The sequence below is a fragment of the Pelodiscus sinensis genome, chromosome 27 (assembly GCF_052426305.1).
Source record: "Pelodiscus sinensis isolate ZL-2025 chromosome 27, ASM5242630v1, whole genome shotgun sequence".
Classification (NCBI taxonomy): domain Eukaryota; kingdom Metazoa; phylum Chordata; order Testudines; family Trionychidae; genus Pelodiscus; species Pelodiscus sinensis.
This window is the reverse complement of record NC_143078.1, coordinates 5,066,208-5,081,945: the sequence shown is the minus strand read 5'-3', so window position 1 is coordinate 5,081,945 and position 15,738 is coordinate 5,066,208.

Genomic DNA, 15,738 nt, shown 5'->3' with positions numbered 1-15,738 from the left:
ATCTTCAAATTAATAATTTGGTGGTGTTCAAATGACCACCCTGACTGCTGATTACCTTGCGAGCATCCGCCCTTGAGTGCATGTTTAGAATTCAGAAAACATTCTCTCACTGAATGAAAATTGTTCTGCCACTAAGTCTTGTTAAATGAGCTACGGTGCGACAATAAACAGGATTGAACTTGGCTATGTAATGCGCCACCCAGTTAATGTCTTTACTCAAACCCATGGCGACAATGTCAAATCTGTAGATGAATTCCAGTTCCGCAGTCTCTCTGCATAATTGATTAGTGAAACTCCTTTGTTGAAAATGGCTGCTTTTAAATCTATGACTGTGTGATCAGGTGGGTTAAAATGTTCCCCTACAAGTTTATATGTGTTACCATTTCTGTTTTTATATATTTCTGTTCTTTCTACTCCAGTTCACCTGATTAAGTGGATTTTACCCACAAAAGCTCATGATTCTATATATTTCTGTTAGTCTCTAAGGCGCAACAGGACTACTCATTGCTTTGAAAGTTACAGACTAACACGGTTATGCCTCTGAATCTTTTTATCCTGAATTTGGCATTCTTAACTGTGAACCAGTGAGGCATGGCAACAGGTGCATTGTTGTTCGAGTGGCTCAGGTCTTAATTTTAAGGAAGACTGATTTTGGAGCCTCAGCTACTTAATGTTGACCCTTTCAGATTGCAAGTACTTCCAGGCATTGAAAAATACACAGTTAGGCAGAGCGGAAATTTAGTGCTGGAAAGAAGCATGGCTATGCTATGGAGGTTCCTCTCTAATCATCCCCTGGGTATATAGCAAGATCCACATAGATATGAAAGCCATCTTCCCTATGCTGTCCCCTCAAAGAGTTGACAGGAAAGAAAGATCTCTAGAGGGGCAACTATATACTCCCGCACACACACAAGTTGTTAGTGCCTCCAACTCAAACAGATAAAAGCATGCAAATTCTGCTGGATCAAAGGTGAACAGCCTCCTGAAGGGGAGCACACAGCTCTGACAGCCTATCAAGGACTTCCCAGCCTCTCCTGGGCCTCCGTGGATATTCCAGAACTATCAGCATGGCTCTTTTTGAGGCTTGCCAAGAAGCCAGATGCTTTAACTGAAAGAGTATTTCCTAATGCTTGGCAGTCATATACTCCTCTTGCCTGCTTCTCTCAGTAGTGGAATCAGCAAGGGGGAAGGAAGGAGAGAAAGTATCCAATGAGATTATTGTTTCACAGCTCTAAACAATAAGCATTCTTAAAACAGCAGCAGCAACATGAATGATTAGCAAGGTGATGACTGGCTAGCAGAAGAATAATCCTAATGCAATTTAGTAAGGTCTAGGAGCATGAGGTACTAGGAAGCAGCACACTCCAAACTCAATGTAAATACTGAGCTCGGAGACAACACTAACTAGCCATCAGAGCAAGTGACAGTCAGGACTCCTGATTGCACTTCTAGACTCTGCCACTTACTCACTCATCAACCTTGGGCAAGTCTCTTCACCTCTCTGTTCCTTCCCCCATTTTAAAAATGGGGATAATATTAGAGTGCTGTGAGCCTTAATTCTGTAAACACTTAGCTCTTTAGTTGATATAGTACTGGTATATAAATGCTAACTATTAATATACACAACTCCCCCGTTCTCTCCCCCCCAACAAAATTAACTATTTGGTTCTTACTTTGGGCCCTTTTTAAACATCTTCATTTTGCATTGTATTATATTTCATTTACTTTCACATTAAAAATGATTAGAATGATCTTGGGATAGAAATATGCTGCCTTGTGGCCTCATATATTTACATCCCAGAGATGAATGAGGGAGCTGCTCCTAATGATTGGGATTAGAGAGAAATTGCAGAGGTTGACCTTCTTTTACACTGGAAAGTGGGACCAAAAGACCCCTCTTATTTACTTAACCTGAAGAGGACACTAATGTTTTAAGAACTAGAGACTGTTTTCCCAAGGGGGGAGTGGAGGGCATGGAATAGATTGTGTAGAGGATTTCTATAGATTTAAAATTTATAATAATGTAAACTATGTCTGCACTGGCAATTGAACGACAAAACTTCAGAGTTGCTAGCTGCCCCCCTGAGCCTCCAAAAAAATGACAAAAGTTTGGTCCTGGCAAGTGCCAGTTTGATTTTGTTGGCAAAAGAGCTGGCAAACAGCAGCCTGACAATCAGACAGTTAAGTACAGGGCCGTGTCCCTTAAAACTGAGCAGTCTCTGAGAGGAAGAGATGATAATACCGTCGAAGGGGAGGGAAACGGCTTTGGAATTTCAAATGATCTGCGCTTGACCTTGTTGTGCATGGGTTTAGCACCCCTAGCTCCCTGCTCCCCTCTTCCCTAACCAGCTCTGCAATTACAAAAGCAAGAAGAGAGTGTTACCCACCACCTCTGTGATTCTTGGGGAACCAGAACATGGTCACCTGTCAGCCTTGTGCTCTTGGGGAGTCAGGGAGTGGCACTCATGGAAAACCATTCCCCTCCCTCAGGCCTCTGCTAGAATCAAAGACAAAGCAAAGAAAAGGCCAGGGAAGACACACCTAAACTGCTTCAGACAAGGGTGATACAATTAAGGAAACACCCCAGCCTCATTTGCATTAAAGATGGAACAGAGGGACATCTCATTAGCATACAGAATGGAGAGCAGCTCTTCCAAGGCAGGAACCGCACTGAACTATGGGACACCGAAAGCAGAGAAGCACTGCCTGATGGGAAATCCCTGCTCCAGATGCTAATGAACCTAGGCCTGCTCACACCCAGATTAGTCATTATCAGACCAATTCTAGTAACGATCCTATTGACATCTAAAATACTGAAACTGCCTAGTTGCATTGTGAGCTCGTTCAAGGAACATCACCCATAACCAGGGGTGATCAGTCTCTATTGTCTCTCCTCTTTCTCTTTGAACTATCCCTATAAAAACTCCTGTCCTTGTCCCAAGAAAACTGTTCTGATACCTGGACTTAAACTGCATCAGTTCCATTGAGACTTCTTCATCTCCTGTCTGATCGTGCTGGGGGCTCTGTCCTGCTTTTCTCCTGCCCTCTGGACCCCCGGCTACCATCATCATCTGGGAACCCCGATCAGTGCAAGCTCCGTGGAGTGGTGAGGTCTCTCTCTCTCTCTTTCTCTCTCTCTCTCTCAACTATCTCTCTAAGCATAGCCTCCTGACCCTGCCCTGTGTAAACTGTTATATGGTTACCTAACATTTGTAAGCAGCTTCAATTTAGATTTAACATTGTAATTGTTAGATTTAATATTGTAACTGTTTGATATCTATTCACTACTCAGAAATAAATCACTTTCATTGTTAAGCTGGTTGCTTCTCTCTCTTTCTTTCTCTTTTGCTCACTCTTCCTTAAGGGGTGTTGTTTTGGCTTCCCCATTCGCTCTGCAACAACGCTTCTTGTACCCAAGCAAAAGATCCCTGTAGTGCCCAAAATCCTGTGGGGTTTGCTCATCGTGTGGTTTACCTGTGAATGACTGTGGTGTGAAAGTGGGGATAAGGGGTGCTGAACCTGGGGGCTTATGAGGATGGCAGCTTAAAGTGCTGTTTAATCCAGCCCACGGAGTCCAAAGGCACATGAGGGTGCAGTGTGGCATTGCTGTGAAACCCAGCCAGCTGAGTCCAGGGACATATGAGGGGGTCAGCTTGTGAGTGCTGAGTACCCAGTCCTCTCAGACGTGCTCTGTTAGTGGGTGTGAGTGTCTGTGTGTGTTGCTAAGGTGGGAAGAACCCCATCCTGAGGAACCTAGTTCCTGCAGGAGAGCTCCAGTGGGAGGGGGAATTGGCAGCAGGGAGAATTCAGCTCCATATGAGAGCCCAAGTAAGCACCAACAGCACACTGATAGAACTGTTAACCTTCCCCCAGTCCCATAAGGATAACCCTGATAAATGAGCATACCCCAGAGTATTGGGCAAATTTGGTAACAAATTGGTGGAGGAACGTGGGCAGCACGTGATCCTGATCACGGGGTACTTGTTGAGTAGTTGCTGCAGAGTGGGGAAACTGAGGCACAGGGTTTTTTTTTTGTTTCCTCTTTTCTCTTTCCTTTTTGTTGTTGTTGTTGTCTTTTAGTGAGCTGCTTCTATCATTTCACATAGAATACTTAAAAAAGTTCTGAACTATGCTTGGAATTATTGTAGCTGAACTGTGCTTGGAATTAATGTGGTAACTGGTCAGAATTGTGCTTGGAATTATTGTAGAATTATTGCAGAGTTGTGCAAATAGGACTTAATGTGGTAAAGTTTCTGAATTGTGCTTGGAATTTTTGTAGAACTGGAACTAGGAATTAATGTGGTAACAGTTCTGAATTGTGCTTAAAATTTTTGTAGCTGAACTATGCTTGGAATTATTGTAGTACTGTGCATTTAGGAATTATTGTAGAACTGGAACTAGGAATTAATATGGTAACAGTTCTGAATTGTACTTGGAATTTTTGTAGAACTGTGCGAATAGGAATTAATGTGGTAAAGTTCTGAATTGTTCTTGGAATTATTGTGGGACTGTGCAATTGAAAGTTAAATATTGGGCTTGAAAGTAAATGTTTTAGAGTTATATTGACTGCAGGTAAAAGATAACTAGTGAAATAAGGAAAGTAGAGATGTCTGAGAGAATCCCTTTGGCTGCTCGCTTGAGACAGGAGAAAACCAATAGGTTAGAGAGATGGGTAATGAAGAAGGGGAAATGTCCCTGGGAAAGAGGATGTTTTAAGGGTGTGGATCCCCTGCTTGAAGCAAGTTTGAGCTTTGAACAATACTGCACAACCATTAAACCACGAGGTAGTGCAAAAGATGCAGCTGCTGCATGGGCATTGTTTTATGCATGTCTGGACATGGCCAAAATGGTAAAGGGAAGGCAGGAACTGGAGCGGGAGAAAAAGCAGTTACAACAGTGTTTGGATAAAAGTGAGATGGATGGATGTGAATTTATAGCAGAAAAGCTTAAAATGGTGACTTTACTTAGAAATATGCAAGAGGAAAGGGACAAGGCCAATATGGCTGCAGAACAGTACAGAAAAGAGTTGTCTCACACTAAAATGTTGTTAGAGGAAGCACAAGCAGCAACTCGCTTTCTAGCAGATGAAAACAAGGCAGCTAAGGCAGCAGCTAGCCATCAGAAGTGTGAGGCAGAGATCAGTAAACTGCATGCCCAACTTAGTGCCCATAAGGGGGTGGTAGCAGCTGTAAGGATAAGAGAGGACTGTGATTGGGAACCTCCTACAAAAATAGAAATACTCCCTGATACTGAACCCCAAGCCCCATTTAACCCCCAGTGGTCTCACAGGCACAATGTTGCCCCTGTTTCCACAAGGGAAGTTAAACACATAGTTTCAGGAGCTGACCTTCCCACAACAGAGCTGGTCACCGATGTAACAAGGTGGTCTCCTAGCCAGGCCAAGGCTATTGCTGAGAGGCTGGGACCACTGAACGGTGACACAGCTGTGGCATGGATGGCTCGCATTTGGCAAATGTACCCCTCTGCTGATGGAATGGACCTTACCCAGTTGGCCCAGTTATGTGCTTCTCCTGGTGATGCAGATGCTCTGGACATAGGCATAGGTTCATGGGAGCGGACTGCCCCTGGGCCCCGGGAATGGATGATAAGTGCTCTCAAAATATTACTGCCTGCTTCTTCCCTTAAAAAACTCTATATTCTGGAAGAGCAGAAACCTGGAGAGGCCCCTGAAGCTTACCTAATTCGCAAAAAGATGCTGGCAGCTCTCTCTGATTCATTGCCCCAGACAGAAGAGAATGAAATTATCACTTATCAGTATCAGGGACATGAATTGGTACAGAGCACATATGCAGGTCTGAATTCCCAGACAAAAATGACCATGGGGGCTGTGGATTTGGAACACCTCACATGGAATGAGCTAGTGGCAAAAATTAAACAGGTGGGAGATTTGTTAAGAGAGACTGGTGTTTTAAAAAAACAGATAGGCAAAAAGACTAACTGTGAGCCTGTACAGGCTATTACTTTTGCAAATAATGGTCCTCATTCTGCCAGTCGCACTCCCAGTGGTAGTCCCCCTACTTCCCACCGTATTGGGCAGCGCCGACCCAAGGAGACCCTTAGGAATGTGATCTGGATGGAGCTAGTAAAGTTAGGGGAAGACATGAGGAAATATGATCGCCAGCCCCTCAGCACTCTAATTAATGCTTTGTCTCAGGTTACACGGAGAACAGAGTGGATGGAGGGAGCCCCACCTCGGCCCACTGCTCCAGTGAGGAGTGAGTCCCCAACACTCACTCCCTGTCAAAACCAGAATCCTGCCTCCTCTTCTGAGTGCAGGCTTTCAAGGGAGTCAGCTGATCAATAGGGGTGCCCTGTTCCCCGTGGGCCTCCCCAGCTGATTGCAAGACTTCATTGTGACAGGTGGGGGAGACCAACTGTAAGGGCTACAGTGGGGAATCCAGGGACTTTAGCCCAGCTGCTAGTGGACACAGGAGCCTCAGTAAACATTCTGAGTCCTCGGTGGATCTCGGGAGGGAGACCCACCACAAAACAGGCTCAGCTCAGTGGGTGTGGGGGAGAAATCCAGGAAGCACCTGTTTGGCAGGATGGTCCCTTGCTAGTAGACAGACTACAGGGACAAGTAGAATGCTGTGCTCAGGAGGGAAAGGACATGGAAAGAACTGGAGACACTTGGGTGATTCACACCAAGGGGCATCAGAAAAATCCCTCAGAAGAAGCACACTGGAACAACAGAGCTGATGCCTTAGCCAAAGCTGCTGCTATCAGTGACCATACCAAAGACACAGACCAGGTGGAACAAACAGAGGCAGTAACTACTCAGGGAAAACCTTTAGGCCACCGAATAGATGCCTTAGAGTTAGGTACTTTTCAAGATGGGGATACAGAAATTCAGTCCTTAGCCAGGAAAAGGAAAGATCCCACAGGAAAATCCAGGATGGAGCAGGTTGAAGATGTCTGGTGGGCAGAGGGTGCAGGCAGTGAAAGGCACTGGATAGTCCCCAACCAGATACAGGGGGACCTGATTCAATTTGTGCAAGATCAAGAACATAAAGGGAAACAAGGAAAAAAACTAGACTGGGGAAAACCTCTGGTAGTATGGGAATTAGGCCAACCAGTAATGTACAGAAAGTTTTCAGCAAAACAGCATTCTCTGACACACACCCTCTGCATGATTGTGAATTGGGCTAGTCCCAGTGTTGACCAGGTAGAAATCCTGAATAGGAAAAATGGGAAACTCTGGCAGAAATGGTTTCATTCTTCACAAATCAAAGAGTGGAAAGATAAACCACCTGACCTGCAAGGAATAGCATAACTGACTTCTCCATCCTGCCAGCTTCCCTTCTTGACTAGCAAGAAGGAACAGCTTGGGGCTGTTAAAAAATACATGTCAGCTAGGCTTGTCAGTGCCTACCCTGATGCTGAAGCAGGAACAGGCCAAAGAAGTCCTGGACTTATTATGGCCATTCTTATATAGGCCACTATTTCATGTTCACTCTGTAATAATAATTCCCGATTCTCCCCGTATATACGGGGGGAGTGTGGAGTTTGTTTTCTCTTTTCTGCCCTTTCACAGATCCTGAACAAGAGCCATGACAGCCCACTGTTGCCCCAGCACTCTGCTAGCCCTAAGTATCTGGAGTCTGATGCTACACAAGCTCTATGCTGGACCTGTGATCCCCCTGAACCTATGGAGGTGCCTGCCTGCTGAAATGGGAGCAACCCCCTGGCCCTGCAGTGTCACTATCAATTCCATGCTATTGGCAACTCCTCAGGGTACTCCTGGGAAAGTGGCCAATTGTACACAGGTTGCCACCGGAGAGTCACTCAAGTTTTGCTATGAAACTAAGACCACACCGGACTCCATCCCCTTACTCTGTAAGCCGTTGTGGTCTCGAAAGGGACACCTACCATCTGATGCCACTAATGACAGCCTTCCAGGTGGTGAAAGGTACTGAATAATCCTGGTTTCTTCAGAAGTTTGGGTACTAGCCATGCTGCAGCTGTCTCTAATCACACCCATCAGCAAGAATATCACATGGTTCCTTGTAAACTGGGAACCACTGAACTGGACTGTAGCGGGGCATGACCTGATTCAGCAAGGTCCCCCAAACGGGGTTGTGGAGACCAAGCATTGGAGGAACATGATTGTTTCTTCCCACAACTGGGAAATAAAATCTCACTGTTCCTTTGATGTTATCTAGAAAGATGGGTTTGTTATTGTCTATTGTTAAAGCATGTGTGCGTGTAAAAACAAGACTGTACTAATTACTTTTGTAATTATTGTACTATTGTATTAATTAATGGACATTGGATCCAACTCATGGTGCCTTACATTAATCACCATTTCTGTGATATAACCACAATTGTTAGATGTAACCACAATTGTTAGCTGCGATAGCAAGTTTACTGTGCCTATATGGACTGTACAGCATCTCAAAGCCTACCCTGAGTTATACAAGGAGATCTCTCCCATTGCACTGGGAATGGGTCTCAATGTTATTAAGGTACTATTAAATCATCTCTCCTTACAACACAAGCTTCAGAAGCTCCAAACTCTGGAGATCTCTAGGCTAGCAGCTACAGCTGCAGACACAGGCCATCACTCCTGGTCGGAGACATTGCTTGGGTGGAGCCCCAGTGCAACTGGTCTTTTAAATATTATGCTTCACCCCATTGTGGTGATCAGTGGTTTCCAAATTATACTAGTAATTGGTCTGATTCTACTGGTTTGCTGGATCCAACGACTGATGCGACAACTACAATGGATTGAAGACCAGACTCACTACCATGGACTAAGGATGTGATGGGGATACTTGCTCAGCGCAAGCACCCCATCAACGGGGGGACTTGTTACCCACCACCTCTGTGATTCTTGGGGAACCAGAACATGGTCACCTGTCAGCCTTGTGCTCTTGGGGAGTCAGGGAGTGGCACTCATGGAAAACCATTCCCCTCCCTCAGGCCTCTGCTAGAATCAAAGACAAAGCAAAGAAAAGGCCAGGGAAGACACACCTAAACTGCTTCAGACAAGGGTGATACAATTAAGGAAACACCCCAGCCTCATTTGCATTAAAGATGGAACAGAGGGACATCTCATTAGCATACAGAATGGAGAGCAGCTCTTCCAAGGCAGGAACCGCACTGAACTATGGGACACCGAAAGCAGAGAAGCACTGCCTGATGGGAAATCCCTGCTCCAGATGCTAATGAACCTAGGCCTGCTCACACCCAGATTAGTCATTATCAGACCAATTCTAGTAACGATCCTATTGACATCTAAAATACTGAAACTGCCTAGTTGCATTGTGAGCTCGTTCAAGGAACATCACCCATAACCAGGGGTGATCAGTCTCTATTGTCTCTCCTCTTTCTCTTTGAACTATCCCTATAAAAACTCCTGTCCTTGTCCCAAGAAAACTGTTCTGATACCTGGACTTAAACTGCATCAGTTCCATTGAGACTTCTTCATCTCCTGTCTGATCGTGCTGGGGGCTCTGTCCTGCTTTTCTCCTGCCCTCTGGACCCCCGGCTACCATCATCATCTGGGAACCCCGATCAGTGCAAGCTCCGTGGAGTGGTGAGGTCTCTCTCTCTCTCTCTCTCTCTTTCTCTCTCTCTCTCTCAACTATCTCTCTAAGCATAGCCTCCTGACCCTGCCCTGTGTAAACTGTTATATGGTTACCTAACATTTGTAAGCAGCTTCAATTTAGATTTAACATTGTAATTGTTAGATTTAATATTGTAACTGTTTGATATCTATTCACTACTCAGAAATAAATCACTTTCATTGTTAAGCTGGTTGCTTCTCTCTCTTTCTTTCTCTTTTGCTCACTCTTCCTTAAGGGGTGTTGTTTTGGCTTCCCCATTCGCTCTGCAACAACGCTTCTTGTACCCAAGCAAAAGATCCCTGTAGTGCCCAAAATCCTGTGGGGTTTGCTCATCGTGTGGTTTACCTGTGAATGACTGTGGTGTGAAAGTGGGGATAAGGGGTGCTGAACCTGGGGGCTTATGAGGATGGCAGCTTAAAGTGCTGTTTAATCCAGCCCACGGAGTCCAAAGGCACATGAGGGTGCAGTGTGGCATTGCTGTGAAACCCAGCCAGCTGAGTCCAGGGACATATGAGGGGGTCAGCTTGTGAGTGCTGAGTACCCAGTCCTCTCAGACGTGCTCTGTTAGTGGGTGTGAGTGTCTGTGTGTGTTGCTAAGGTGGGAAGAACCCCATCCTGAGGAACCTAGTTCCTGCAGGAGAGCTCCAGTGGGAGGGGGAATTGGCAGCAGGGAGAATTCAGCTCCATATGAGAGCCCAAGTAAGCACCAACAGCACACTGATAGAACTGTTAACCTTCCCCCAGTCCCATAAGGATAACCCTGATAAATGAGCATACCCCAGAGTATTGGGCAAATTTGGTAACAAATGGAACTCAAAAAGTGTTTCAAATTTCACATAAGATAAAAGGTGCCCAATGGGGAGGGATTCTTTTATTTCTCCTCAGCACACATTTCCTTCCTACTAGTCCATGACCATATGTTTCAATCCCAAATCATCAGGGATCATCTCTGGAGCAGAGGTGGGGACCTAACTGCTCAGCAGAGGGCGTGGGGGGAGGGGGCGAGAGGGCTGAAATTGCCGACTAAAGCTGTTTGCTTTGACAGATGTCTTTCACTCAAGACTGCACTAAACCTCCATGAACACTCCATCTCTGGGTCACTGAATAATCACCAGATTCTACCCAAGAAGCCTTAATGGCATCATTTCTGGTTTCCAGTTCTTATTTCCATCATCTTGTATCCCAAGCGCTTGAATCGTCCATCCCTTGCAATAATTATTTTGCCAGCATTAGCTTTTGCCAGGTCCCATTTCCAAAGCCTTACTATAAAGGTGCTTTCCAAGTCATGGCATGAAATGAAAGATTTTGCATCCTCTGTGGTCTTCCTGCTTCAAGACTGTGGACCCAACAGCATAACATCCCTTTTTCAATGCTACTCCCTCCTTTCCCTCTGCTGCCTATTTGCTTGGCAGGTGTGAAATATTAATTGCTTCACTGGGGAACTGGACTCACTGTCTGTCGCATTTGACTGAAATATCATTCTCTGCTGCAAATATAATTACTGGGGGGTCTGGATTTTAAAAATAGCCTCTCGCCTGTCTGTTAATTAGGAGCCATGCTTTGCTACATGCAGAGATATTTTGGTTAATTATGAAAGAAAAGGACAAATTTGTCACATCTTTTGTTTTCGTTCCACTGTGTCTTCTGGTGAGAACAGTGCCAAGAGATGATGCTCATGCGACAGCACCAGATGCTCACTCATCAATAGGGAGAGGGTCATTGCAGTTTAAGATTTCAAATCTTAAGGGTGTTGGCATATTTCTTACATTCTCCTGCATGCAAGAGACAAAAATCAGGATCTATAGGACTATAACAGAGTTTAAAGAGAAGCTAGAGAATTTCATGGAGATTAGGTCCATAAAAGGCTATGAGCCAGGGGACAGAATTGGTGTCCTTGGCCTCTGTTTGTCAGAGGCTGGAGAGGGATGGCAGGAGACAAATCGCTTGACCATTGTCTTCGGTCCACCCTCTCTGGGGCACCAGGTGCTGGCCACTGTCGGCAAACAGTCTACTGGGCTAGAAGGACCTTTGGTCTGACCCAGTACGGCCATTCTTATGTTTTAAACTCAGCCTAAACAAGTTTTTAAAAGCACTACGAGGTCTGAATAATGTAGTACTTGTATACAGATCCTACAGCCCGTGCATGGCCAGAAGCAGCTGGGCTAGAGCGGCCCTCCATCCACCCCCATTTAATCAGTTAACTGGTTAAATATAATGTTTAACTAATTAAACCGAATGGTGCATTTCTACCGACCATGTAGCTGCGACGACAGTGCTCTTTTTAGTACCCTCGCCGGATGAGAGCTAGCACAAAAGGTTAGTTTACCTGAGTTGGAAATTAAACCTTCAGCTCCAGTGAATCATAGAATCCCAGGGCTGGAAGAGACCTCCGGAATTATCAAATCCAAACCCCTGCCCAAAGCAGGACCAATCCCAACTAAAGTATCCCAGCCAGTATCCCAGGCCTTTTAAAGCTGGGACTTAAAAATCTCTGGGGATGGAGATTTCACCCCCTCCCTAGGTAACCCATCCCAGTGCTTCCCCACCCTCCTAGGGAAATAGTTTTTCCTAATATCCAACCTAGACCTCCCGCACTGTAACTTGAGACCATTGCTCCTTGTTCTGCCATCGGTCACCACTGAGAACAGCCTCTCTCCATCTTCAGATGTGTACACACATCTGAAGATGGTGCGTCCAAAGAACCCTCCTGCTCAGACTGCACCTGTTAACTCCCAAGGATATCCTATCAGTGCTGTACCTGCCACCACTCTGGGTACTCAAAGACAATAGCATTGAACACCATTGATGGAACCTTCACTCTCCATACACAGAGGCTTTGTCTAGACTGGCCAGTTTTTCTGGAAAATCAGCTGCTTTTCTGGAAAAACTTGCCAGCTGTCTACACTGGCCGCTTGAATTTCTGCAAAAGCACTGACTTCCTACTGTAAGAAATCAGTGCTTTTTGCGGAAATACTATGCTGCTCCCTTTCGGGCAAAAGTCCCTTTTGTGCAAAACTTTTGCGCAAAAGGGCCAGTGTAGACAGCTCAGATTTGTTTTCCGCAAAAAAGCCCCGATCACGAAAATGGCGATCGGGGCTTTTTTGCACAAAAGCGCATCTAGATTGGCACGGACGCTTTTCCGCAAAAACGCATCGTTACAACGCGAACTCTGCGCCAATCTAGATGCTCTTTTCCGAAAATGCTTTTAACGGAATACTTTTCCGTTAAAAGCATTTCTGGAAAATCATGCCAGTCTAGACGTAGCCAGAGAATAGTGGACGTGTTCTGCAGTCAAAGCTGAAGATGCAGGGAGTTCTGTTTTTACAATGGAGCCATTCTAACTCAAGGTAGTAATGACAGTGTTGGAAACATTAGATGAAATTGCAAACAAAATCTCCCATTTGTCCCATGTGCTAATAAATAAAGTGTTCGAAAATCTCTGGAAGAAGAAAGGCCTCAAGATCAACGAGGAGGGCTGCACTTCTAGGTTCTATTTAAAAGAAGAGAGCCAAAAACACTCAGAGAGAGCTTTGTGTTTGTGATGCACCAGGTCAGCACACCTTTGAAACGGAACAAGGCAAACAGGACTTTTATTGTTTGTGAAACTCCCTAGTGTGTAGTTCGTCTATGTAATACACAAACCCAGTAAGCAGAATTTTGTCTTTTAAGGAAACTCAAATTAATGCAACCCTAGGAAATCAACAAAATGATTCAGTGGTTTTGAGAATGTCTTTTACCATCTGTGCATGAAAAATCATCTTGGAGCTGACCGGCTGTGTAATAGTTCACAGTTAACATACTGCTCTGCTGCCTGTCATCTGTATATCTTGAAAATAATTCCAATTTTTGTTCATGAACCTGTACAACAGAATGCTGGATTTTCTCCTTATTCTCTTGCTACCTTTCTTGTCAAAGTGAATTTACCCCCAAAGTGCGGTGTACCATCACCATTACCTTTGAGTCTGTACAGCCTCCACAGACTAATCTCTCTCAATGCACTTAGGCCAAATAAATCATCCTCATGGGGTAAGAAGAGAGGATTAGTATTATTCTTTGGCCTCTGAGTGTACTGCTTACTGTCAATTCTAGTGGTTGTTTCATTACATGGACACATGTTCAGTGGAACTGAGAAGAAAGCAACTTGTGGAGCTCACCAGAAATTGCAGAGACATGTCAGATGCAAACTCTCCCTGCTATGTTGGGTGGAACACCCCTAAGTAAACAGGTCTACAGTTTAACCTGGAGCCTTAATATTAATCTGCTCTCTCTTGCCCTAATGTTTCAATATATTGCTTCCAATCCTCATTTTCTGCCTTCAGTCCTCCGTTTTCCCATGAGTTACCATTCTTGGGTTTTCCTCAGACTGGTATTATAGAGGGACTGCTTAGTTATTGCAATAAATATGAATTCGCTCACAGGACTGAAATCAGGGAACTGGCTGCATCACTTAACTGCATTAAGGAAAAGGGGAATCCCACTAATTAAGCAGGGAAATGAGGGTGGAATGCAGCCATTCTCCACCCCATGGATAACCCAGCTAACCCTTCATCAAGATCACTGTACTACGACTGTCTTGAAGGAAATCTCAGAAGCAAAATTGTTTTACACTGGCAATGAAGAGCCTTTGGGTAGCACGGAGAGTAAGTAAGTGGAAGAACTTGGGGAAGGCTAAAAAAGTCTAAGGTACATTCTTCTGCTTTCACAGGGCTGTGGGGGTAAATCAGCGATGAACAGATTCCCACCAGTGGGGGAAACTCAGGCTATTTACTCCTGTAAAAAAACGATGCTGGAGCCAAATTGCCATTAAGGAGGGAATCAGCATCTGTGGTTGCTAAGGACTTTTTTCTTCCCCTCCCCTTTTAATATTTTTGGACCTGATCTGGGGGGAAAAAGAAATAAGCTCCTTGTATGGGAATTGGGAGAAGAGTCTCAGGACAACAGCAAGAAAGGGAGGAAAATCTAAACAAGATAGAGTAGGTGTGGATGAGAAAGCCTTTCTTTACCCTGTGACCCCAGCACCAAAGCACTGCAAAGAAGTCTTTCATTTTCAGAGACCTGGAAGCAGCTGATTAGAAGAGGAAAGAGGCAGTGGTGTCTAAAAAAGGATAGAATTGGGAATGCTTATCCAAAACCATGCCAACCTCTTTCTTTAATGATTGTGCCTACGTTAGATTTTCCCCATGGATTGCCCATTGTCTCCCCTCCTAATTTCCAACACTTCCTGTTTTCATTTGAGCAGGAAATGCCAAAAGGAGCTTCCCTAACATGGTTCTTCTTTCAGGTCTATTGCCAAGTTTTTATCGTTTTAATTCTGGGGACAGCTAGCCAGATTGTGAGCATTAAACATTCTATTTGCAGGATCGAATTTGTGTGAACACTCAAATTGCTTATTGTTTATCCAGGTAGAGCCTCCCATTTTCTAGCTATGATCTGTTTCTGTCTTTTTTTCAGACAATCTAAGAGCAGAACTCATTGAATTCCCCCAGCTGCCAATCCCACACGCTTTTTTTTACAGGAGAGTTTATTTAATTAAAACATCGCTCTTATTTTGTTTGTGACAATGTTTTATTTAGAGACTAAACAATTTCAGTTTGACAAATTTAGTTTGAATTGTCTGGGGGAAGAAGGGGTGTGTTCTCCCCCTCACTTTTTTTTAATTCCTCTTTTCTAGGGAAATATAAGAGGAAAGAATAAACAGGGGAAGCAGAGAAGTAAAAACTTGTAATAATTTTTTTAAACCAATTGTGTCTAGCACCCATAAGATCGTTGTTCTCTGAGGCATATGGTTCTGGTCAGTATTGGAGACAGATGGTTTGATTGATTCATAATGACAATTCCTATGTTTCATGAACAGCACGATGGATCTTACACAGCCCTAGTTAATAGATGCAGATAACTATGATGAAAATCAAAAGCTTCTTTTCAGAAAGAAACTATTTTTGGTCTGATGCTTCCACTTTTCTGGCACTCAGATTTGCATGTGTTATAACTGGGATACTCTCACCCTCGTGCCATGCAGTTTCTCTTAATTTCAGAAATGTAATTGTTATTTCTGTGTTTATGAAAGATAAAGGATTTGCAACAATCCTTTGCAGCAAGTGGCATTTGTAAAATTCTTTATAATTATTTATGAAATTATCCAGCATTT